Here is a 25,342-nt window from a genome sequence, read left to right on the forward strand (position 1 = left end):
AAAAAAGTAAGTTATTGGACAAACACAGACCTTTGCTGAGGAGATTATATGGACAGTTTTTTGGGACCTCAGGGCAGTCGTACGAAGGTAACTTCAATGAGCTTGTTGCAGCATTGAGTCTTATTATAGTCAAGGTTCAGCTGCATCAAGAGAATACCAAATAACTCTACAAATCACACTGAGGTAGTGACTTTATACAATGGAAAAAGGCCAGAGATGAACTGTCTTTTTAATTGGTTCACTTGAATTAATAAGTTTACTTTTTGGGGTGTGATGGCTGCCTACGCTGCCACACCATCAGGGCAGTAACCTCCTGCACCACACCTTACACAAAACTGTTCACGTGATTTGCTTGCATATACTTTTAGATTTCTTTTTCAAAAATAACACACATTTGATCATAATATTTATTAACATGTTTCAGTTTACTTTATTATAATTTGATGTTTCGTTTGAGTTACCAGTGCTAAAGGGAACCATTGTTGCTGCTGCTGCCATCTGCTGCTGGAACAATCAAGTCAGGCCTGACACAAGAATACATGCCAGTCAGCAGAGGCCTTATAGGAGGAGGCAGCTAATTGGACTGAACCATCGCCCAGTGGACAAGGAACTCTTTTTGTGTTTCTTTACTTTAGTTTCCATTTTGATGGTCCTTGGTTTTATTCATTGTGTATGTTAATTTTGTTAATTTATCACATGTTGGACATTAGTTTAGTTTGTTTTCTTTATTTTGTCTTAGTCCTTTTAAGTTCCCCCTTGTGTGTCTAGTTGGTTTGATCAGCCACTATATATTTTCCCTTGTGTTTTCAATTAGGTAGGTCAGTTTAATTATGTTGGTTTGTCTGTTCAGTTGTCCTCTGTTACATTCAAAAGCTTGAGTTAATTTTGTTACTTTGACCTCTTTTAAGGGCCCATTTTTGCCCATTTACACTTTTTGAAAAAGAAATTTAAATATTTTTGATAAAATTGTTTGCTGTCCTTGCCTTCTACTGCTCGGTCCACCACATGGGGGCTTTTACTACATGTAGGGTAAATCATTTCCTATAAAAGTTAAAAACAATTATTTCTGTTTGAAATTGGTTCATTCAGGGTTCACCTCCAGAAAGACCAAACCTCAGATTCTTCAGCCACCTCTTCTAGTTCTTCCAGGGGATTGTCTACGTGTTTCCAGTCTAGCCGAGAGATTATAATCTCCAGCAGGTTCTAAGTACATGGGTCTCCTATGGATTGTATCTGTCTTGTAACACTGTACCAGAAAACTGTAGTACTTTTTGCCAATATTTTTCAATCAAATTTCTTTGGATATGCCTTCCAAACGCCATTACAGGGCATAATAAAACCTCTGTAAGAAACACCCATGAACTTAATGGTGTATACAAACAACAAAAAAAGCGACCATGGCTTTGAGCATCTGCGGCAGTGAGAGGGCTCTATTATGTCCTTTGCAGTAAACTTTTCATCAATTGTGAAATGTTTTTTAATCTCTAGGCTAATATGTAGGACTGTGTTGAACAAAGAATTGCACTAGATGTTCTTTGGATCATCAGGTGTTCTTCTTTTATTACTTTGCTGAGTTCTGGCGAACAAATATTAGGGCAGGTAATGAGGCAGCTGTTCATATGTAAGCTGGCGGGGTCATGAGTGGATAAATTTGTGTTGCAAATTCCATGTGATAAAAACCATGTGGACGAGATTACTCTTATGTATGACACATCCTGAGCTTGTTGACATAAAACCTCCCCTCTTAGATTTGTGCACCAGACTCTTAATCATGATGTGTAATGTCAGGTTCATCCATGATGTAGCAAGACATTTTTATTTTTATCTTCTTTCTTTTTCAGCCAAAATCAACCAAGCTAATATCTTTCTTTTTTTTTTTTCCCAATTGTGAACAATTGGATGTTAAAGTTCTGACGGAGGGTTCAGTTACAAAAGGAAACACAAAAAGTTAAGAATCACAAAGCACTAAATGGTTGAAGCTATACGTTAGTTTTATAGAGAGAGACTATAATTTCAGTAAGTAACCTACTCAGTGTTTTTTTTTATATGACAACATATTTTATTGTAAAAACATGCAACAATACTACACAAACACATAAATAAATACAGGAAAAAGGCTAATGCTTACCATTTTTTGGCCATGTTTCAACCATGAACTCGAAGATAAAAACATTTAAGAGCTTATTTATTTAAAAGAAGGGACAAAATGCAAAAGAACATTGGTCACTTGAAACATAGAAAGATGTATCGTGTCAGGTTAGAGAAAATGTAGCTAATTTTCGACTGTAGTCCCTACAAAAGTAGGAACAGAAAATTAAGAATCAGAATCAGAATAAGTCCATCCAACTCCATCCAATCACACAATGGGGGAGTGGATGGACTTCACAGCTCTGGAGAAGAAGGTGTTTTTCAGTCTGCTCGTGTGGGTTCTGATGCTCCTGTATCTCCTTCCAGAGGGAAGAGGTACAAACAGTTGATGTCCCGGGTGGGTGGGGTCTGCAGCCATACGACCAGCCTTCCGTCGGACCCGGCTGTTGTACACTGAGTCGAGTTGTGGGAGAGGTCCTCCCACAATCTCCTGTGCGGTTTTCCACACCCGGGCCAAGTCCTTCCAGTCTTGAGTGGTGCAGCTCCCGTACCACACCGTAGCACTCAGACAGAGAATGCTTTCAATAGTGGCTCTGTAGAAGTTCCCCGGAAGTTGTTTTGAGAGTCCAGTCCTCTTAAGCTTCCTGAGGAAGCTTAAGAGGACTAAGAGGAAAGAGTCTCTGTTGAGCCTTCTTCACCGGATGGGAGATGTGCAGCGACCAGGTGAGGTCAGATGGGATGTGGATCCCCAGGAACATTCGGCAGAATATGGACCCTTTTTTTTTATTTCACAGCATTACCTAACTATTAAATAAATAAATAAAACGCTTAATCAATTATTTAAGATAGTTAAAATGACTGATTTCTATTTATATTAATTCATTTGATCCAAAAAGTCATGATTTGTTATGTGTATTTTCTGATAGTGTTATTTTTTTAATCATAAACATGATTTTTCTAATGAAAATAATCTGAATATAATTTAGATAACTGATCTGTATGTGGTATGTTATTATACAAAATAAACATAACTACTTTCCATAATTGTGAAGTAATTCATCATTGCCATGTGATTTATTGATACTTAAGCATACATAATGACCTGAAACTGTGTTGGTAACGGTTATGGTAGAACAGGGGTGGGATTATATAAATTCGCTTCCTTCCACTCCCTTTCAAGCAATCTTTGATTTAATAGCTAATTATCCTAAGTTTGACACATCTTTGAATGAATGTATGAATGCTTATTTTATTGTTTTGTGCATTATTCTGTGATTGCTTTAAATAAACCATTTCGAATCAAATCAAATCAAACTTGATGTGGTCCACCTGCTCCACCTTCTCCCCATGAATGAGGAGAGGGGTGTGTACCACCTGCCTAGACCTTCTGAAGTCCGGAATGACCTCCTTGGTCTTGGAGGTGTTCAGGACGAGGTTGTTGTCGGCACACCATCCTGTTAGGTTCAAGGACAAGGACAAGTAAAAGCAAAATAATAATAAGAGAGAGCACATTTAAATAATTTCTTCTGCAAAAAGCTTGGGGTCATCCTTGACAAATACCATACCTTTACAGAAACTATCTCATCAGCTTTTAAGGTATACAGGAACATTAAGAAACTCAGTCCCTGTTGTTTTGTTCATGCCACCCAACTCCTTGTTGAGGCACTTGTTGCTCTGCTTGATTACTGCAATTATCTTGGCCACTAGCCTGCAGAATCCTCCACAAATGTTTCTAAATGCTACTTCAACTCTCCATAAAGGATGCATCTCACCACTGTTCAAATCTCTGCAATGGATTCTTGCAACTGCCAACATCAGATTCAATGACCTAGAGAGTCAACTTAACAACTTCATGCCTGAACCCTCTCAGCTAGATCTACAATGTTCTTTTTTGCTCACCACGCCTTTCTGATGAGAAAATCTTGGCTATATTTTTTCTGGTTCTAAATCTCGTTTGTAAGTCACTTTCACCAAAGGCCCCTGTAAACCCTACAGGAAATCACTTAGAATTGAAAAAGATCTTTTGTTGGATGCAGGACATGATGCAGGACAACTATCTTTTTAAGTTTGTTCACTTCTTTGCATTTGGCACGTTCATGTTACAGAACTATTTAAACTTGTTTAAGTAGGTTACAGAAATGTTCCATTTCCCTTACAGTTTTCCTGCATGGAATTTTTAAAAACACTGATCTCAGTAGATAATAATTCCCAAACCGTGATGATGTTAGTGTTTTGCTTTGTTCCTCGCTTTGTTTTGGTGCTATTCTTAGTGTGAAAGTCCTGCATGTACCAGGTCATTGGTGTTTTCTTTGGAGAGGTTTGGTGTGAATGAAGTCATATTTTATATCTGAAGCTGCCAAGACCTCTGTTCTCGCTCAAGTGAAAATTGATTTTTTAAAGATCAGTTTTATGAGCAACAATTTTCTTATTTTCTTTCAACTCTTACCAAGTCTCTATTGTTGGGCAGTTACGTACAGCAAATTGTATTTTTTGTGTAAGTAATAATAAAAAAACAAAAACATGCCATTTTGAAACAATTACATGACTCAGTTAGGGGTTCAATTCTTCACGTCATCATCTTTGATAAACTAAAGCTGGACAACCACGTTTGAAGTATTAAAACAATAAAAAATGTCTGATCTTCAGCTTCTGAATTCAGCAACGTATAAACAACGATGAACAACAGAACATGACATTATGAAAAACTTATTGAGGCCATGAATCTGGGAAAGGTTATAAACCTTTACTAAACAATCTGGAGTCAATCATTCTGCAGTAAGAAAGTGGAAAACATTCAAGATTTTCTCCACCCCAGCAACAATGACTGGAGTTCACACTGTCAACAGGTCTGAGGAAACACAAGAAAAAATAACAAAAAATCTTGAGCAGGATTATTGATTTAATATTTGTGGTTACACAATTTTAACAATAAATAAAATCAACTCTGGTTTGTTTTAAAGGATTCTTTAAAGGGGATTGCTTTATGATTAGAAACAACAACAATAGAGTCATGATGCACTCAGTTCACAGTGATTATGCACAACCGCCTCACATTGTAAGCATGGTGAAGGAGGTGTAATAATTTGCTTTGCTGCTAGTAGATCAGATTTTGCAAGTCTTTGACCCACTGCTCTACTGAGATATGGCTAACAGGTTGCCTCAAGGTTGGACATGTTGTGAGTTCAGAGATGCAGACCTCTGTTGTAACCAGTGCTTATTTGATTTACTGTTGTCTTTCTATCAGCTGGAACCAGTCTGGCAATTCTACTCTGATCTCTGGCATCAACAAGGCATTTACGGCCACAGAACTGCCGCTCACTGGATATTCTCTCTTTTGGGACCATTCTCTGTTAACCCTAGAGATGGTTGTGGGTTGAAATCCCAGTAGATCAGCAGTTTCTTAAATACTCACACGGCACCAATAATCATTCCAGGTTTTAATGTTTTAATGGCCTTTTTTCCCCGTTCTGATGCTCATTTTGAGCTACAGCAGATTGTCTTGAACATGTCTACATGCCTAAATGCATTCAGCTTGTGCCATGTGATATACTGATTAGAGATTTGCAATAAAAGGCAGTTGGACATGTGAACCTAATAAAGTGGCCAGTGATTGTAAATATTACTGGTTTTGATTTCAGATCTTTTAAAATGCCCTGGTACATTTTAAACCTCACTAATGGGAGACAGTACTCTTAATTCATCTTGGGAGTCTATCCTAGTGCCAATATGAGGTGATGTGGGCATGGTAGTCAACTTCAAGAAACCAAATACTGCAGTTCTTTTTTTTTTTTTTTACTGTTGGAAAATCAGAAAGACATCTGCCTCTGTATGGAGAGAAACTATAAAAGTTATAGTAGTTATAAAGTGTCGGCTTCACTCAGGCTGAATAAAAACTCTTTGATCTAACAATGAGAGGAAACTCAAAGTGAGTCACTTTAAGAAAAGTACTGCCACAGGTTTTATTTTCAGATAAATCTCCTTATAACTTTTGGATTAATTTGGCTCAAACAGTATCAATAAAAGAAGATTGTCTTGTTAAAGAAGGTTTCAGCAACAGAACAAGTAGGTGATATAAAGTAATATAGGTGGTGGCAAAGAAATGGACGTGAATTTTTATAAAAACCATCTGCCATTGCGGTAAGCTGCATCTTCTAAAATTTCCTAACTTACTCAAATTAATGATTGGAATGCTATTTTCGTTGGAAAATCCCAAAATGTAGCAACGTTTTTTTAGTAGTTGCACATCGCTCCCAGAACTGAAACATCCATCAGACGTTAATCCCATCACCCTACAGCCATCCTCCCTTCACTTTCCCGTCTTTCATTTATCCATTCTATCAAAGCCTTTCTGTCACAGTTATTATCCTCAGAAAAATGTCATTATTGTGAAATCTTTGTTATATTGATCAAAAATCAAGAAAAAGTTGGTTCTAACCTGAGAACAAACAAACCCAAGTCCTGATGGATTTTTTTCATTTCCTTTAAAGACCCACTCCGATGAAAATTGTCTTTTTGTTTTTTTAACATGTTCTTGGACGACACGGCATACAAAAAAATTTATTTATTTCTTTATTTAAATAGTTTTGAATCAGGAGCAGACAAAAAATGACACTTGAAAAAGATTGTGTTTGTTGTGAGGAAATTACAATCTGCAAAAACTCTCCCTGAACATTATTTGGGATAGACGTTCAGATTGAGTCTATATTCCGTCCGTCTGTCTATATAAACTATGTCCGCTATTTTTTATGTCTAATAACGTCCTCGCCTTACCATCAATTTCAGTACAACATTTGAATGTCAGATTGACATTATTATTATCCCCTCTTGTTAAGTGATTTTTGCTCTTTAGCTGAACGTTTGTTAGAAAACTTGGTTTTGTAATGTTATAATAATGTTATAATTCTTTTCGCAGCATCACAAAGATCTTTAAATGAACAACCAGTAACGTGTCTTGGGTGTTATTTTGTCGGTAAAACGAGTTTTAAAATGTGCATTCATTGAGATGTTTCATTTGTTGTATGGTTAACACTTACATTTTTTTTTCACAATATAAGAAAAATCTAAAATAACCATATTTTTAGAATGTAAAGTACACATATGTTCTCAGACAAATTATATGGTCAAAAATGTCGTAAGGCCATTAATAAACCCTAAAGACATACATTCCTCTTCCTCTGAAGCAGTTTTAGTTTCTATTTCTTGAAAAAAAAAAAAAAATATTTTTTTTGCTCCCATTTTTAGAAGAGGATAGCTTCTTGAAGATTTGAGACAGGAGCATGTTTAGTCCTCAGGGCCTCTTGGTAATAATGCAGACCTCTGTGACTCTCTTTGCTCTTTGAACTCTGAGTATGCGAGCGTTCATTCAGGGAGTTTTGACATGTGAAGGTTAACCAGTTGGTGCTGGACCCTTCAAAGTCTGACCTGCAGACCTCACTGCTTGACACGCTGTGTTTCAGGCTGCATGGCACTGAATGGGAGGTGTGGGGGAGCAGGAAAGTGAGTGAATGTGGTGTGGGTGGGTGGGTGAGTGGGGGGTCCTGTCATTGAGGCCTGAATGCACACTGAGGGAAGATTTTCACAGCTGAGAGGAAAGGAGGTTGGTCCTCAAGAAAACTCTTGAAGTGTAGCAGATTATGAACTGAAAACTCTAGCAGCTGCTATGTGTGGTAAAAGTAACTGGAGAGACTGAATATTTCACCTTTGTTGATAAAGAGAGATGACTAAAGCTTTCACTTGATGGAAACAAATGTACATGTTAATATTTCTAATAATTTTACATTACAAAAAAGCCATTCAAATGTGTGCTGTTAATTTTGGATTATTAATAAAAGGGAAGAACAATTTCTTACTTATTAATAAACACTGTTTTACTTGCTTATGCAGTGTTTAGGGATTTACTTTAACAACAAATTGATTTATATGATAATTTGTAGTTGCCGATACAATTCATATTAGATATTGAACAATCATACAATCCGATTTGATCTGATTTACTTGTGACTCAGAGATAAATACCTGGGGACTGAACAGTGTGGGTGAAGTTTTCCAGATTCCTTGTATTTCTTGCAAGATATTCAAATGTAAATTAAATGTAAACAAAAAACAAGTAAACAAGAAATGATGTAAATCCATTCACATTTTAGTTTCCTAAACTTCAGCCTACTGTTGTTTTTTTCACATCAAAATAATACAAACAGAACATTATTAAAACATTCTACCTAAGGTCACGTATCTACAAAATTTAAAGTGTTTCCAGACATTAGACTGGAATGATGGACTGATCTTTTTTTGCTGTCATCACATTTGTGTTGTCCACTGTGATGGCACTTGGTTGTTTTTACCTTTTAGTAAAATCAAACCAAATGGTATTTTCCAAGATTGATTATAATTGATTTATTTCATTCTGAAACAATTTTATAATATATAGAACAATTTGATTAACAATTTGCCTCAGACAGATCGATCTGGTTGGATTGTAGGAATAGAAATCGATTCATCAATAAAGTGGATTAATTGGTATTGCTTTTGTTTTCCTCTGATCACTTCAGTTTATTTCTGTTCTGATTTCTTTGTTTTTAAAGATAAAGTTTGTCTGAGGGCCAAACTCAAAATTATGGTCAGTGATGCTGGAAGCCAAAACTTTGATTTAAAAGGTAAAGTCTGAAGTCAAACGTGAGGCCATTTTTAAAACTCAAACTAAGTTTTTTCACAGAGTTGCCCAAACCAAGTCGCACATCTCAATCTTATTGCTGAAATCAAATAAGGAAAATTTTGTAGTGTTTACTAAGAAGAGTTGAATATATGGCAAAAACTAAGGGGAGCTGTCAGAATAGGAATTAAAGGTTACCTGATTTATCTTCATTTCAACATAGTTGAGTTTTTTTCTAAGGTGTGAATGCACTGTCGTCCAAAATTCATCACCAACTATGTTCTCCCTTAAATTAGTTTCTGAATAAGGTAAGAAAAAAAACAGCGAAAAAAACTCTTTCATGCTGAACATTGAACTCTTCCCCAATCTCGGGTCACTGCTCTCTGGAGTAGGAAATCTCCGCTATCCTGTTTTATTTATTTTTTTTTTTACCCTCATTTCAATGTCCAAGAATGTCAGTCAGTTATATTGATTTATTTAAATAGATCTCGCAAAAAGCAGGTCATACATAAAGAAGAACCTTTGAAAGCATTTTAATTTTTTTATGTTGAACCAAAAAGAAGGAAATATCAGTTAGGTTTATGTAAAAAAAAAAAAAAAAAAGCTTTAAAGCTTTTCACATGCAAAACATCTGATTTCAATCGTCAGCCCTGCATTTGTGATGTAGAAGCTCTTTCCTTTTCCATAGCGGGTTCATACTAACGGTGTGAGCCACTCCGTGTTTACAGCAGAGAGTCCGTTAAAGTCCATAGTGGCATTAGTGATGTAAACTCTGAGTGTGTGTGCGTCTGTGTCCAACGCAGACATGCGATCAAACACTAGACTGTTAGGCAAACACAGCTATGATGAATTTTTAACTCAAACACACACACAGAGAAAGAGACACAAACTACTGGGTCTTGGTGAGACCACCAAGCTCATGCTTTGTTTGGCTGAGAAAAATTATGTTTTTTTTTTTTTTTACTTTACCATAAGTATGTTCCATACTGGACGCCTCCTACAGTTGCTCGAAAACATTTAAACTCAAGTGTAGAATCTATAGCTATTCGGTTTTGTTCTTTCTCCTGAAACAAAAAAAAATCAAACTGTTTTTCTAAAGTGAATAAAATATTGGAAACGTAATGCTTCATTTGTAGATCTCAGATGGAAACAACATTTTTCAAGCACTTAGAAGAAAACAATAAAATCAAGCTTAGAATTTAAGCTGCAACTGCCTTAAATGGTCCTTGCCTTAGTCTGTGCTAACTGCATGTCCCCCACGACATAGACAAATGTTGAATCAAGCTGCTGCTGTCCCAACGCCTGGAGAAAGGTCTTCACACAGAGTATTGTCTGGTACCTCTCACTTTGTCTATGGCCTCTAAAAGGCAACAAGTCCATAGGAAAACAAAAGTGCACTAGTTTTCAAATGATAAAATCAAGGCCAGCTTTTAACTGTTCCTCAGCTATTTGTTGTTTCTGTGCCAAAAATGTTGATAGTATTTAATGCATAATTATAGAAAGTTTATTGTAAAACAAAAAACTTATGCAGAGATAATACTTTTTTTTAAAACTGCCATCTTTTAAGTGTGTTCTAATTTGTGATCTTCGAGTAAGACATCAGATCTGATTATTATCTAATTACTTCCAGTTATCATGTAAACAGGCTCACTGTCGTTTTGACAAAGGTCATGAATGCGTTCGGATGGCTGTGATTGTCCAACATGTCCATGAACAAAAAACAAATGTTTCTTCTTTAGAGTCTTTCGAAAAAATGCTCAATAAAAATAACAGTAAAAATCTACCGTACCAACATTTTAAAAACATCACTCACAACTTTTATGACTTAATCATCTCAGCTTATCATTATTATGGTTTCTGCCATGAACTGTCAAACGGCCTGGGTGTGCCAGCATGTGTTTATGAGGTTCAAAAAGGCAGAGAGTCTGTATAAACACAGTAAATGACATATAAAATATGTTAAAAAATGAAAACACAGAAGCATGAAAGCAGCTCGTGACTGCTGTCCCACTTCCCAGCTGCTCTCTATTTTAGTTCTACATTATCTAACCACACAGTCTCCAGCAATAATACAGCTATAACCAAGAAAAAATAAAATCATAGTGGATTTAGAGTTAAGAAAAGTGGATAAAGTGGAACTGTAAAATTAGAGATGTCACAAGTTATTCTGCAGGAAATGTTGCGGATCATTTCTGTTCTAGGAGAAACTTTTGCAAAAACATTCAACTAAAATTAAATCATCTAAAGCCTGCCATACTAGCGCAGAATATCGTCGAAATAAATCCACATGTAAATATTTTATTGAATTTACAAATAGTTTGGCCAAAGATTTTGGGACTTTCTGATCTCAGGGTAAGTGTTAGTGACTGTCACACAGGACATTGGTGAATTGTCAACGTGCTCCGACGCTTTAAGTAAGGAAATGTCTTTTCTTTGACTGGCTGTGTATTTTTTTTACATCTGAGAGATCTTTTCCACATGGGGTGCACGTCTGAGTGTTTTACCATGTGTCCCTTTGGCTTCAACTCTCTAGCAGTGTTTCACAGGCTCTGCCTCATGTTTGGAAACTCCCGGTAGTTGGCTATTTGTGCTGTTGTCAAATCTTCTGCATAAGGCTTTTTTCCCTATCAGTTTTTTCTTGTTGAGCCAGTTTTGTTGCTGAAATGATCAAAACGCTGAGAAAAAAATGACAACAATGTGCAGGAAAAATTGCCTTCTATTAACATTTCAAATACTGACGAGTTAATGATGGTTATGTATTATTTTGCAGTTTAATGCGGGTTCAAATCCCATGCTTGACTTTCATTGTGTCACTGGGAAAGACGCAAAATTCCATTAAAATTTGTACGTCAAACTGGATTAAAGCAACTGTCAATGATTAAATGTAATGTTTCTGGTTTATGTCATTTGACTCCGCAACATTTTAGCTTACAGGCTTTGTCCGCTACTTTCCCACAGGTGCAAAGACCCACAATGACAACTGACCAGCCTTTAGTACATACCATCACCAAAACTCACCATTTCGAAACTGCAATCTGACCGTGCTCCCTAAAAATCACAAACTAAAGGAGCTACTTATTATCCAAAAAAAGAGCCAGAGTCTTGGGATACAGTTGCTCAATCTTTCCCAGATTCTTAAAGTGAGATAAAGCCACTATGGATCACAAGCTCAGTCAAACCGAAGACATAAAGGCCCCAGACAGGGCGGCTGAGTGTTAGATACTGACATCACACAGCTGAGCTGGGCTCTCTGGTTTCAAACTGTAGGAGTCTCATAATCATCAATGTCACCTCTGACATCTGTACAGCCGTCTGACAGTCGTCTGACAGCTGTCTGGCTCCTCACATGATCCTTTTGTGTTTACACTCGTATCAAAGCTGCTGCTCTCTGCTGGCTTCAGCAGCTTGTTATTCCAGTTGCGGTCGATTGAGTCAAACTTGTATTGCAACAGAGTTAATCTACTGTGGAATCAAAGCGAGGTAAGTGATTTATGAGGTGGCAATGTTTTCCTACTCAGCATTTAGTCCTCTGTTTCAGTTCAGATCAAGCCTCTTTCAGCGGTTTTACTTGTTTCTAATTGATTTGGCTTGGATAATAGGTTTGAAATAAAAATATAGTTCGTATTCCTGATTCCAATGATCCAACTGAGAGGCAAGTGGAAGAGCTACACTTTCTACTCATCTTATGTTCCAATATTAAACTTAAAAGCCGGCGTCAGGCATTAAGTAAGCTGTAAAACGAAAATTGAATGTGGCCGGAATGTTCCACAGTTTGACCTTGAAGTGAAAACTCGGGGACTTGCTTTTCCCGGGAAGACTGGCACTTAAATGTTATGCAGTTGTAAAATGTTTTCAATGAATTTACAACCTTTTCCAGCCTAAAGTGAGGTAAGAACTGATGGGATTAAGCTGAATGCTTTTGAGCTACAAACTACAAGAATACGTCTTGTAGAAGCGTTACGTTTGGTCGAAACGCTGACACAATGTTTCCTATATATCATGGGAAAATGTGTTCATTGTTAAGTATTTGCAAATGATGGTTGGCAGTCAATATAAAAACCTTGGTCTAGATTTTCTTTTTCGTTTTTCTATATACAACACCAGCAGAAGTTTGTTTTTAATATATAGTATTAGAATTTGCTATTAGCAGCTAATTCAGATTAGAGACCAACTGATGTGTTTTTTTTCAAGGGCAATACTAATTGATTATAGTCAAGAAGGCAGATAACTAATAATTGGAGTCAATATTCATTTGCAGTAAAAGTGAAGATATTGGCATCACATATTAAATTAATACAAACAACAACAATGAACTTTGTTTATATAAAAAACAAAAAAGCACATATATAGCTCCTAGACGTGCAGGGGGTAACAGACTCAACAGCAGCTTTTATCAGTTTTTAAAAAGAAAGTTCCCTGATTTTTTTAAATAGTAAATAAAACAAATTTCAGCATAAATTAAATGACTTCTTTTTGTGATAAATTGAAACAAAAACAAAAAGTGTAAGCCCTGTAGCACCTCCTTTCAGGTCAAATAAATAAATAAATCAATAAATGAATAAATAAATAAATATTTCCCTGAAGTTTCATCAAGTAAAAAAAAAGTTAAATACAATTTGAAAAAAAGGTGACTGTTAAATCATCAAAAGTCCCAGTTAAGCAGCAGAAGATTTTGGAGCATAAAAAGCAAAGTTCTTCTGCATGTTATTCAACAAAATGACTCAAAATGCTCTCATGCAGGACTGAGGAGGGTGGGTGCCTCTTTCTCAGTATAGGGGTGACAAACATTCTTTTTTTTTTTAACGCACGATTAACAGCGTAAAGTTGTTTGCGTTAACGCGTTTTTGACTTGTTAAAAGTGACCACCCCAGTTGCTAGTAGTGTGACACGCAGAAACCTGAGATGTTTGTTATTATTTTAGGAGGATTTTTTTGTATTTACATATCTTCAGGACATCCGTAAACCCTCCCGGACAAGCCCCCAATTTGTTACGATTGGCTCTTGATTGTAACAAAGAAGAGGGGAGATGGAGCAGATTTTAGCACTCACAATGTGTTTAAAAGAATAAACGATAATAAACCACATAATAACAGGTGGTGTCTGTGAAGGTGTTGTGTCGGATGAGTGCGTGAGTGGATGTTTTTGGATGGAGTAATAACCCAACCAAAAAAACATCTGAAGAGTGCATGCAGGGGAGAGAATGAGAAGCCTATTGACCTGGAGCAGTGCTTTAGCATAGACGTGGAAACAGCAGGAAGACCAGAAATCTGAAGAGCTCCTTCGGCAGATCTTTTATCTGTCATCTAATTTTCAAACACCTGCACCTGTGCAGGAGGAGAAAAAGGGGAGACACCAGAAACACACCCAGGGCCGTACACCCTCCAGAGCTACATGAAAAAACGTTTCTGTTCACCGTGCTTGAGGACTCTCAGACAGAGGTGTAGCTTCATCTGAGCCAAATTAACCAGTGTAACCCTTGTGCTATCTTAGATGACCCCACCCTTGCATTGACGTGTTCTCGCTACCGGGACAAAGGTGGATAAAGGTGGAAAGATTTCATGGAATCCATGGACACCAGTGAAGATCACAAATCATTGAAGAAAAAAGGTTCAACACACTGTCTAGTGGGTCTAGATGACCCAACTTCCAATATTAACGTGCCTAAGATAGCACAGGGTTAAAATCGGCCTGTGGGATTAAAAAGCAGCCAATGCCAATATAAGTCAAAATATCAAATATTGGCGCAGATAATCGGTCGACCCCTTACACAGATATGAATACAGCTAGATACAGAACAGTCCTGCAAAGCCTATAGATTTACTGGGGAATCCAATTCACTGTGTTACCTTCAGAAAAACAGAGTGGATCCAAAAGATAAAAACGACTAGCTAAAATAATAATATTCTATTTATTTTATTGAGAAACATCCACAAGTTTACATCCTCTTCATTTGATTGCCCTTCTTCAGTACAATATGTGCATCTGAATTTAGTCCGAAACAACCAACGTCGGCTTTCAGAGTAAGCTATTATATTTTTATGTCACAATGCAGTTAGATTTGTGAGGTGACGACTATACTGACACTTTTTTACTATTTTAAGCCTTCGTCTGTCTAGGAAGCTGGGGCAACATTAAAAAGCTTTTTTTTTTAGTGTTGTAGTTGTCATTGTTAGCTTTTTTATGAGCATGCAGGGCAAACGCCACAGAAACCTCTAAAGTAATTCCATTGCACATAAACAAAAATGTATGTGTCATGTTACAAACACACTTTAACACAGAGGGAACTGTTTCATGAAGGAAATGGAGTGTTTGCTTCACTGTCTGTTTGGAAAAACCTCTAACACAAAGGCCAGTGTGTGTGCTCTGGTGTGATACGGCCTCACTTGCTTCAAACAAACTCTTCCTGATTGTGTGAATGTAAAAATTGATGATTATCAAAAATAGCACAATGGCTTACAAATAGCCGCAGTGAAGGACAGGAAGTAAGATAACATTCACATAAAACTGCCATCCATTTGTCATACTGCTGCGTCTTTTTTGGTGTGTCATGTGAAGATAAATATTGCTCACGTTTGGTTAAAATAACGAAGATGTGAAGTCATGTCTGACTGACCGCCGAGCCACAGATCGATCATCCTGCATCAGTGGCGTGTTAAAAAATCCCAATGGGAAATGAAACTGAACTTAATAGCTGTTATGTCTGCATTTAAGTTCACAAAAGTCTGTAGGAGCCATGCTATGGGTGGTGAAGCAACAAGTAGGTCGTTTATTTTACACACTGGCCATGCTTTGGAGACCCCCTTCATCATAAGTTTGTTATAGTATACCCTTAATGAACAGTTTGCAATCATCAAATGGATTTATCAGTGGTTAGTCTTTACATTCAGCTGGGACATTTCATCTCTCACTTCTCCTGAATAACATAGTTTTAGGACAACATTAGGCTCTCAGTCTGAGATGTCAACTTTGTTTTGGCTAATCTGCATCTGGCACCATGACTGCATAGTTCAGTTCACGGCCTTTGCTATGCGTTTCTATAAACCACTTGTGACTCATGTAATCGAATTTGCTCCTATAGAAATATTATTGCTGTCTTTGGGCAGCAAATTCGAGCTAAATTGGGATATAAGGGTTAGATCGGCAAGAAAAAAAAGTATTCAATGTTAACCTGGATTTATTGTTTGACACTACTTAAATTACTGATTTTAGAGACCCACTCCAATGAAAAGTTCTGTATTTATATAAGAATGTATTTCTTTACTCAAATTGTTGTGAATCAGGAGCAGACTAAAATAATGCTGTTTGAAAAAGCGTGTAGCAATGACGCAAGTGTTACAGTCAGCGGGCCACAAGCCCTTGGCTCCACTCCATTCCGTTGCATCTACTGGTACATAACTAGATTCATATACGTCCTGGTTTTCCTCGTCAGAACTGGCATCTGGCTCTGTTTGGCTGTAAACATCTCTGATATTGCGCGCTATTTTTGTTGCAGCTGTAATGTTAGGTTGGAGTTGTGAGGGGCTGTAAGCTCACAGGAGAGCGTGTAAACAGAGGAATGATGGCACATGAGGGCGGGCTTACTTCACTCAAAAAAAAAGAAATTACCAGCCAATTAAGTTAACGAAAAAGTAACTTGTCATTTCAACCAGAAAATTTTATGTTTGTAAATCTTATGTGAATGAATCATGTCGATTGTACATAAAAATAATCCATTTAAAAGTTACTAATTTCAATCATGTTGATCCAACATGATACCATTAAATGGGATGCATTAGTAATTGCAAGGAATTGTGGGATACCATTTTCTTTGTCTATCTGGGCAGATTGGGGTCTAAGTGTGAGTTTTTGTCCATGGGTTTTATTGTTTAGCTGTTTTACTCTGTTTTAACTAGTGATTTAAACTGTTATGTTTATTTTTTTTTTTGCACCATGAGTTAAAGTTTGGTAGAGGATGAAGACCAACCCCCTTGTGTGGCAAACTGTTAATGTTCCAATACTTAACACAGAGTTCGCGGTAATTGAGCTCCTGTCTTGTGATGTGGGACTTTACTGGGTAATTCATGTCTTTGATGTGAAAATTAAAAGACCCATTGGTTGTAACTTTGGAACAACATATCAATTACAGATGAATAAATAAAATTAAAGAAATAAATAGAAATTCAAGTTAAATAAACTTAATTTACTTAGGTGTGACCAATTGAAGTGATTCAATAAATTGGATCAACTTTTTTCTTTTTAGAGTGAGCAACAATATCAATTTAAAGTTGGGTGCAACTGCTCTATTTAAATTGAATCAACTTAAATTTATTAGTTTGAACCTAAATACATTAAGTTGACCCAACCTAAATAAATTAAGTAGGACCAACATGATTCATTTTTGTTCAAGTAACGCAATCTAATCATGCGGAAATCCTTTCCATAATTTTTTTATGTTCATTCAAAGTGAATGTTTTTTGAGTGTTGGCCTAAACAGTCCTGCCCACAACTCAGAGGCAAATTTCTGATGTACTACTGTCGCTCTGCTAGAAAACAATAGTTTTTTGTTGCTGTTTTTTTTAATGGCAAAATCCTAATTAAAAGACCACTGGGGCCACTTTTAAAACAGATCTAAAGATAATTGGAATGCGACTTTATAACCATTTTTTTATCATGCAGATTGTCCCAGTAAATATTTATTGTTTTTCTTAAATACATAATTAATGTATAAAAAGCAGAGTCTTAAGTGAGGAGGTAAAAAGAGGGAGTGAAATGATATTTTTAAAGTGAAAAAAAAGTTCCAGAGCTGGAGAGCAGAACAACTGAAAGCTCTGCTCCTCCCAGCGGTGAGACAAGTGTGTGCAACTGACAAATGAATAGAGAAGGAGTATAGAAGAGAATGGGTGGGAGTGCAAATGTGGAGGATATCTGAGAGATGAGGAGGAGTAAAGGTCATTCATAACTTTGAAAGTTAGCTAAATGAGCTGCTGGAGAACCACAGCTATATACGAATAGAGGGGATTTTAAGTGATGAAATGGGCAGCTGATATCTGAACCAACTGAAGCTTATGGACATGTAGCACCTATGCTATTAGGCAGAGGTAGTCAGGCTACTGGACCAAATATAGGTTCGCACGGAGTGGTGTGTATTGAATAAAAGAGCCAAGAGTCAATATAAAGGTAGAATGGAAAAAGCCGGCAGTTTACTGAACAATTGACAAACAACAATAAACATACAAATTTGGTTCTTAAGTAATGTTAAGACACCTTTTCAACACCCTTTATGTTGTTTTTTTCCTTTACTTTTTCTGTTAAAGTTCAAATAAAAGGTTTTGTTCAAGTTAATTTCAGTTTCAATCTATTTTATTTAAAGATGACCGGTCATTTGGTTTAAAGGGATTTTAGTTACAGAACTAAATTTATTTAACTTAAATTTAGTTTAAGCTTTCTTTTGAGTTCACTATATTTACCCTTTTCACTTTTTTGTAAATCAGTTTTGTCACTTTAAATTTACACCAAAAGTATCCTTTAAAGTTACAAAATATCAGATATCAAACAAAAGACAATTCAATATGCAAAGCAAACAAAGAACTGTTTTTCTAAATGTCCAATTGCTTAGCAAAAGCCTTTAAAGTTTGTTAGCAGACGTATCCAGTTTTGGTAGTGCTCCTTTAAAGTATATTGGATCCACAGTTAGTGTTCAATCTCCTACCGCGACCTTGGCAGAGATTTTGTAGTAGTGAGGAAAAGTAAAGGACCACGTGATGCTCTACAGGCAGTCCGGATTATCGTGCTCCTTGGGTAGGCTCGCCATCCATGGATCAGGAGAAGTCCAGAACGATCCGGTCCGGAACCGTCTCCCAATTACTCTCGGGGGGACTCAAAAACCTGGCCTGCAGGACAGGCCATAAAAATAATTTTAGTCCATATGCAAAATAAAACCACTCCAAAATGAAAGCGGAGCCGCACTAGAAGGCTACGTGACTCTTTAGAAACTTAAAATGGCGGCTGCTCTTTTTTCTTTTTCATACATCCAACTCTACTTGCAAAATTAGCTTCTTTTCACACAAAATATACCCAAAATACATCAAATAAAATACATTCATGTTTCGAAGTGTCAAAGAAAATTATAAATAACTCAAAAGTACTGTTTTGTCATCTTTTCACAACTTAAATTGGTCTCAACTGGGCTCGCCTCATCACGGCAAAACCCACGCCACAAAAGTAGGCAAAATACAAAACAAAACTCACCAAAACTCGTCTGGTAATGGCATAAAATCTTATTTGGCTCACACCCCTCTTCCGGTCTGGCTAGACAACAGGTTTGCACCGTTATTTTAGTTTTTCACCGTAGTTTTTCAGCTAATGGCTACTCTCCTGCGCGTGCTTGCTGTCTCTGCCCTAAACAGGCCTATCTCTCCGCTACGCAACGCACAGGTTGGGGAGGGCTCTTGAAAAACTTTAAACTTTATCGACAACAAAAACAATTTCTCTTTTTAAACAAAAATAGTAATAAAACCTATAAATTATTAATGTTAATACTATTTATATTTTTATCCTCACAACTTTTAGCTGTTTTTATCATGTTGTTTATTAATATTTATTGACCTTTTTATATCATTGTAAAATGCTCTATTATTACTGATTGTATCTGTAACGGGGGTTACATCCTCCCCTCCTTTTCTCATGCACGTCCTCGTACATGTTTCACACAGTTTCTATCTTTAACATCTTGGGAGCATTTAAAGAGTCAGTGAATGCTACTGCTAAGCTTTGAAATAGAGACTGGACTACAGTGACGAGTGGGTTACCTAGTTCAGGATAGGTCAGTCTCTGAGCAGGTTCCCTATGTCTGTTTGAACGTCTTAGGGGATCAGTGATGGTGTCATTAGTGTCAGTGGCTTCTGGGCACTGGTCTGTGTCAGCGACAATCTCTATGGGCATGTCAGAAATGTCTTTGGTTTGGCTGTCTGTTTCAGGGGACTTTTCAGGATCTACTTGAGGTAGGTTTTCTTCTTCAGGGTAAGTATCGACTTGGATATCTCCGTCAGTTTCGATTGGATTCTCTTCAGGTAAGTTTCTTTCTACAGGTTCGGTTAAGGACTCTTCTGGTGGGTTTGTCTCACTTGGTAAGTATGTCTCATCTGATAGTTGTTGACTCTCTTTAGCTTCAGCAGCTTTGGTTGTTTCCACTGGCGTTTCAGGGTTCTCTGTGTCAGGTGGGATGTAGGGACTTTTGGTTTCCACTACTAGATCATGATAATCGTAGTAATAGCCAGGATCAGAATCTTCACAATCGGACCCTTGTTCAACACTTTCTGTTTGTTGGCGTGTTTTGGGTCGCCTTGGTTTGTCTTTCACAATTTGTTCTGCTTCCTCTGGGCTAGCAGGAAGGAAACCGCATGGCAATAACAGGTCACGATGAAGGGTTCTTTGAGGACCGTCTCTTGTCTCTGGTTTAACAACATAGACAGGGAGGTTGTTTGATTGTTTCACAATGATGTAAACTTCAGGTTCCCAGCGGTCGGCTAACTTATGCTTGCCTCGCATACGAAGGTTTCTCACGAGCACTCTGTCGCCTTCCTTCAAGGTGGACTCAACAATGCATTTATCAAATCTTGCTTTGTTGCGACTGGCCGATTTCTTTGCCATTTCAGTTGCTATTTTGTAGCTGGATTCGAGGCTTGACTTGAGGTTGCGAACGTACTCTGAGTGGGAACTTGGCTGATGGTCGACTGGCAGACCGAACGCGAGGTCGACGGGTAGCCGGGGCTGTCGGCCAAACATTAGTTCATATGGGGTAAACCCCGTCACCTCATTCTTTGTACAATTATAAGCATGTACTAAGGGTCGGACGTGTTCGCGCCAGTGTGTTTTCTTGTGATTCTCCAGTGTGCCAAGCATGCCGAGGAGGGTCCTGTTGAACCGTTCAACAGGGTTCCCTCTCGGATGGTAAGGAGTAGTTCGTACTTTTCGAATACCAGCCAGCTGACAGAGCTCCTTTATCGTGCGAGACTCGAAGTCCGGACCCTGGTCACTATGAAGTCTCTCGGGAAAACCATAGTGAGAGATGAAGTTTTCCCAGAGGAATCGAGCAACTGTGCGCGCCTTTTGGTTTGGAGTTGGCAAGGCAAGCGCATACTTCGTGAAGTGGTCTGTAATCACTAACACATCCTTCGTGTTGCTCGAATCTGGCTCTAGACTTAGAAAGTCGATGCACACCAACTCTAGTGGACGGGTGACGACAATGTTCACGAGAGGTGCGGCTTTTTCTGGTCGGGCTTTGCGACGTGTGCAACGTTCGCAAGTCTTGACCTTGAGCTCAATGTCTGTGGCCATTTTGGGCCAATAGAATCGCTTTCTCACCAGGTCCCATGTCCTCTCGACACCTAAGTGTCCCATGTCGTCGTGTAAACTTTTCAGGACAAGGGGTCTCAACTCTTGTGGTAGCACGAGTTGATACTGCGTTTGTGCACTTTCTTGTCTGGTACGATAGAGGACTCCGTCTTTAAGGACTAACTTGTTCCACTCTCTTAGCAACAAGCCAAGTTCAGGAAGCTCATTTTTTGCAGTTGGTGGGGGTTTTTCTCCCAACGTTATCTGGTTGACTATTTCTCTGATGCTTGTATCAGCATGTTGTTTTTCTTTCAAGTCTGATGTCGTAAAGTGAGGAATGACTGGCAAACCACCAAGCTGGTCCTCCTCTTCATAGCTTTGGGGGACAGCTTGGGGAGTGAGAGCAAAAGACAGAACCAAAGGATTGTCAGTGATGGACTCTGCTAGTTCGTCTGTGGACTGGTGGACAAAGTGCTTTTCACAGATGGCTTTTATTATGCTCTGGTCAACAAGGTTTGAATGGTGTGTGTCAGGTAGGTGCCTTTGTGTGAACTGTTGGATTCTTTCCAGTTCTTTCTTGGACAGCATGTCGTCTGGTTGTGCGCTATGTGGGCGTCGGGATAGTCCGTCCGCGTCCTGATTTTGTTTTCCTGCCCTGTATTGCAGTTGGAAGTCAAAGGTGGACAGCGCAGCTAACCATCTGTAACTTGTAGCGTCAAGTTTTGCGGTGGTCAAGACGTACGTTAAGGGGTTGCTGTCAGTGATCACAAGGAAAGGGCGTCCGTAAAGGTAATCTTGGAATTTTTCGGTAACTGCCCATTTTAGAGCGAGAAACTCTAACTTGTGTGCAGGGTACTTAGCTTCACACTTTGACAACCCGCGGCTTGCGAAGGCGATCACACGTTTCTGACCTTCTTGTGTTTGGTAGAGGGCTGCCCCCAACCCTGAAGTGCTTGCGTCTGTGTGCAAGGTAAAGGGAAGAGTAGGGTCGGCAAACCCGAGGACTGGGGCACTTGTCAATTTTTCGATGATTTCGTCAAATGCTGTTTGACAGTCCACATTCCATCTTGCTCCAAAAGGATCTTTGGGGTTATGATATTGGGCTGTGCCGGCTTTGGCACTTGTCTTTTTATGCAGAGGTGGATATCCGCTTGTGAGTTGGTTGAGAGGTCGCATGATCTTTGAATAATCCTTTATGAATCTGCGATAGTATCCACAGAATCCTAAGAATGTCCGCAATTCCTTCAAAGTGTTTGGTTTTGGCCAGGTTTTGAGTGACGAGATTTTCTCAGGATCAGTCTCGATTCCTTTTTCTGAGATGATGTGGCCAAGGTACTTTACGGAGCTCTGGAAAAACCTGCACTTTTGTGGCGACAGTTTTAGACCATACTCTTTCAAACGACCCAGGACTTGCAAGAGGCGTTCTTCGTGTTCCTCCAAGGTTGAAGAGAACACTATTAGGTCGTCAAGGAACACAAGGGCTTGTTTCAGGTTGAGCTCTCCCACGCAACGCTCCATGAGCCTCTGGAACGTGCTGGGGGCATTTGTGATTCCTTGAGGCATTCTATTAAACTCAAAGAAACCGAGGGGGCAGACGAAGGCAGTTTTCTGTTTATCGGCCTCCTCCATTTCTATCTGATAGAAGCCTGATTTTAGGTCTAAGACCGAAAACCAGTGTGATCCACTTAAAGCCGAGAAAGACTCCTCGAGATTGGGTAAGGCGTACGAGTCTTTTACAGTCTGCAGATTTAACTTTCTGTAGTCAATGCATAATCTGACATCTCCATTTTTCTTGCGAACGACTACAATCGGGGACGAAAAGGGAGATTCAGACTCGCGAATGACTCCGGCATCGAGGAGCTGTTGCAAGTGGTTGCGTACTGCCTCCAAGTCTTGCGGATGTATCGGCCTGGCCCTGTGTTTGAAAGGTGTAGGGTCGCTGAGAGTGATGTGGTGCTTGATTTTTCCAGTACGACCAAAGTCAAGCTCGTGTTGGGCAAATACCTCTGGCATTGAGTTTAACTTGTCTGTTATTCTTTGTTTCCACTCACTAGAGATGGGGGAATCACCAAAATCAAACTGGAGATTTGACTTGTTCTCAGATTTTGGATTCACTGTTTTATTGTTTGCAGGCTGGACACTTTGGATAGCATGAATCTCTGCAATGATTGTCTTTGGGGTGAGTGTGATGGCATGATCAGATTCGTTCTTGAGGATGACTGGTATGCAGCGAGGGAACTTGGATGGGAGGGTTGCTAACCCATCTTCGACAAAAAGGCCACCAGGTAAAGAGGTGGTTGTTGGCGCCTCAACAGTCACCCATTTTCCAGTTTCTGGTACTCTGCGAGTTATCGATCCTTCCAAAACTTTTGTTTGTCCAGCTCCAATAGTTTCACAATCAGTACTGTGGAGTCTGACTTCACCCAAGCCTGAATTAACGGAGTGTTTTTTTCTGGCTGCAAGTGTTTTGAGAACGACTTTGTACCCATATGGAACTGAATGTTTTTCTTTGGAATCTACAACCAATCCATACTGCTCATACAAGATGTCCAAGGTGTTAGTACCTATCAGCAGCGAAGGTGAGTTGGAGCTTAAGTTGGGAACGATCAAGGCTAGTGTTGGCACTTCAATGTCCGCACCCAATGAACTCTTGGGGAACGTGATGGCAGTTTCGATAAAGCCAAGGTAGGGGACATTCTGGCCGTTCGCTCCTTCCACCTCCAGCAGGTCGTTTAAGCTGTGGACAGGTAAGTGAGACAGTTTTTCTTTGTAGAAGGATTGGGAGATCGTCGTTACTTGCGAGCCCGTGTCTAATAGACAGCTGCACACATGATCGTCAATGGCTACTTGGGCAGTGCACTTCGCTCCAACAAGACCTTTTGGAAGAGAAAGTGACATTTCAGCTTGTGTGTGGAAGTTCAAGACGCGTTTCTTTTTCTTGGGACTCTTTGTCTTTGGCTCAGCTCCAATTTGTCCCACAACTGGAGCCCTCTTTAGTTTAAAAAAGTAGTTTCTTGTCCATTCACTTTGTCCCATGCCATCTGCTTATCTCTTAAGAGTTTCCTTTTTTCATCAACTAGGGGAGAGTTTGGCTCATTTTCACACTGGGGCTTGATGTGCCCGTCCTCCCCACATCTGAAGCAGTACCAGGGCTTTGGACGATTTCTTGGATGAGGTTCTGATTTTTGTTCTGAAGGCTGTGGCTTTGGAGTTTTGAAACTTTCAGGGGGGACTTTTGTCTTGGTCGAGTTTGTGGATTTTGACTTGACTTTACTGTTTGAGTCTTTTTTGTTCTTTAGAGATGCAAGATGGGACTGCAGATTGGCGATCTGCTTCTTGAGGTCTTGTATTTCAGAAAGGGGGTCAACAGTTTTTGATGTATCTCGCTCTGGACTTTGGGACTGAGCGCCTTGGTAGTTGGAAAACACTTTTGGTTTTGTTGTATTCAAGTGCTGTTTCATGCGCGACATTTTCGCTGTGCGCCTTTTCTCAGCAGTCCGGAGCATGAGAAGGAGTTCGGAAAAGTTAGGTGGAATTTGCCTTTTCTGTTCGAGTTGGAGCTCTGCTATTAGCTCATTGTCCCAACAGCCTCTTATGAACTGCTTTAACAGCTGCTTGTCTAGTTCACCAGCAGGAACACCACCTCTTATGAACGTGGTGTTCAGCATGACTTGAAGACGCTGGAGGTAAGACGATGGTGCCTCACCATTATTCTGCACAGTGTTCAAGTATTTGGCAAAGAGGTCGTCTCCATCTTCAACCGTACCGAAGGCAGAGTCGAGTATTTTCAAGTAGGTGGAAGGAGGTGACTCTGTAGGTATGTGCTTTACCAGATCGACAGCAGGTGAAGAGAGACTTTCCAAGAGCCTCCTGGATTTGCATGAATCAGGCTGTCTGGGGTCTTTTAAAAGGAGTTCCACACTCGAGCGCCAGCTTTCATAGTCGACTTCGTTGTTTGGGTGGGGACAGCGCCCTGAAAAGGGTCTCAATCTGAAAGGAGTGTTCATCTGAGCATTGAAGTCTTCAGTTCTCAGCACATGTTCCACTATTACTTTCTGAAGCTCTGGTGGGTTTACTTCAGAAGGTTTGAGAGTGGGTGTCTTAACACTGACCTGCACTCGTGGGGGATTCTCAACTGGAGCTTGGATCAGTGGGTGGACTGGTTCAAGAGTTGGTGGGTTCTCTTGCAGAGGACTGAGAGGAGCATTCGTGTCAGGGACTTGGGGTGAGTCCTGGCGGTCACCTGAGTCATTTTCGTCAGGGTTAACTACTTGGCTTATAGAGGAAAGTTCG

General features: G+C 39.1%; 1 protein-coding gene across 2 annotated transcripts in view; it reads left to right on the forward strand.

Moving 5' to 3' along the window:
- The window catches only part of vegfc (vascular endothelial growth factor c), a 79,924-nt gene that overhangs the window by 12,094 nt on the left and 42,488 nt on the right, over nt 1-25,342 (forward strand). The window lies entirely within an intron of this gene.

This window comes from Oryzias latipes, chromosome 1 (assembly GCF_053564925.1).
Source record: "Oryzias latipes strain Hd-rR chromosome 1, Olatipes_Hd-rR_3.1".
Taxonomy (NCBI): Eukaryota; Metazoa; Chordata; class Actinopteri; order Beloniformes; family Adrianichthyidae; genus Oryzias; species Oryzias latipes.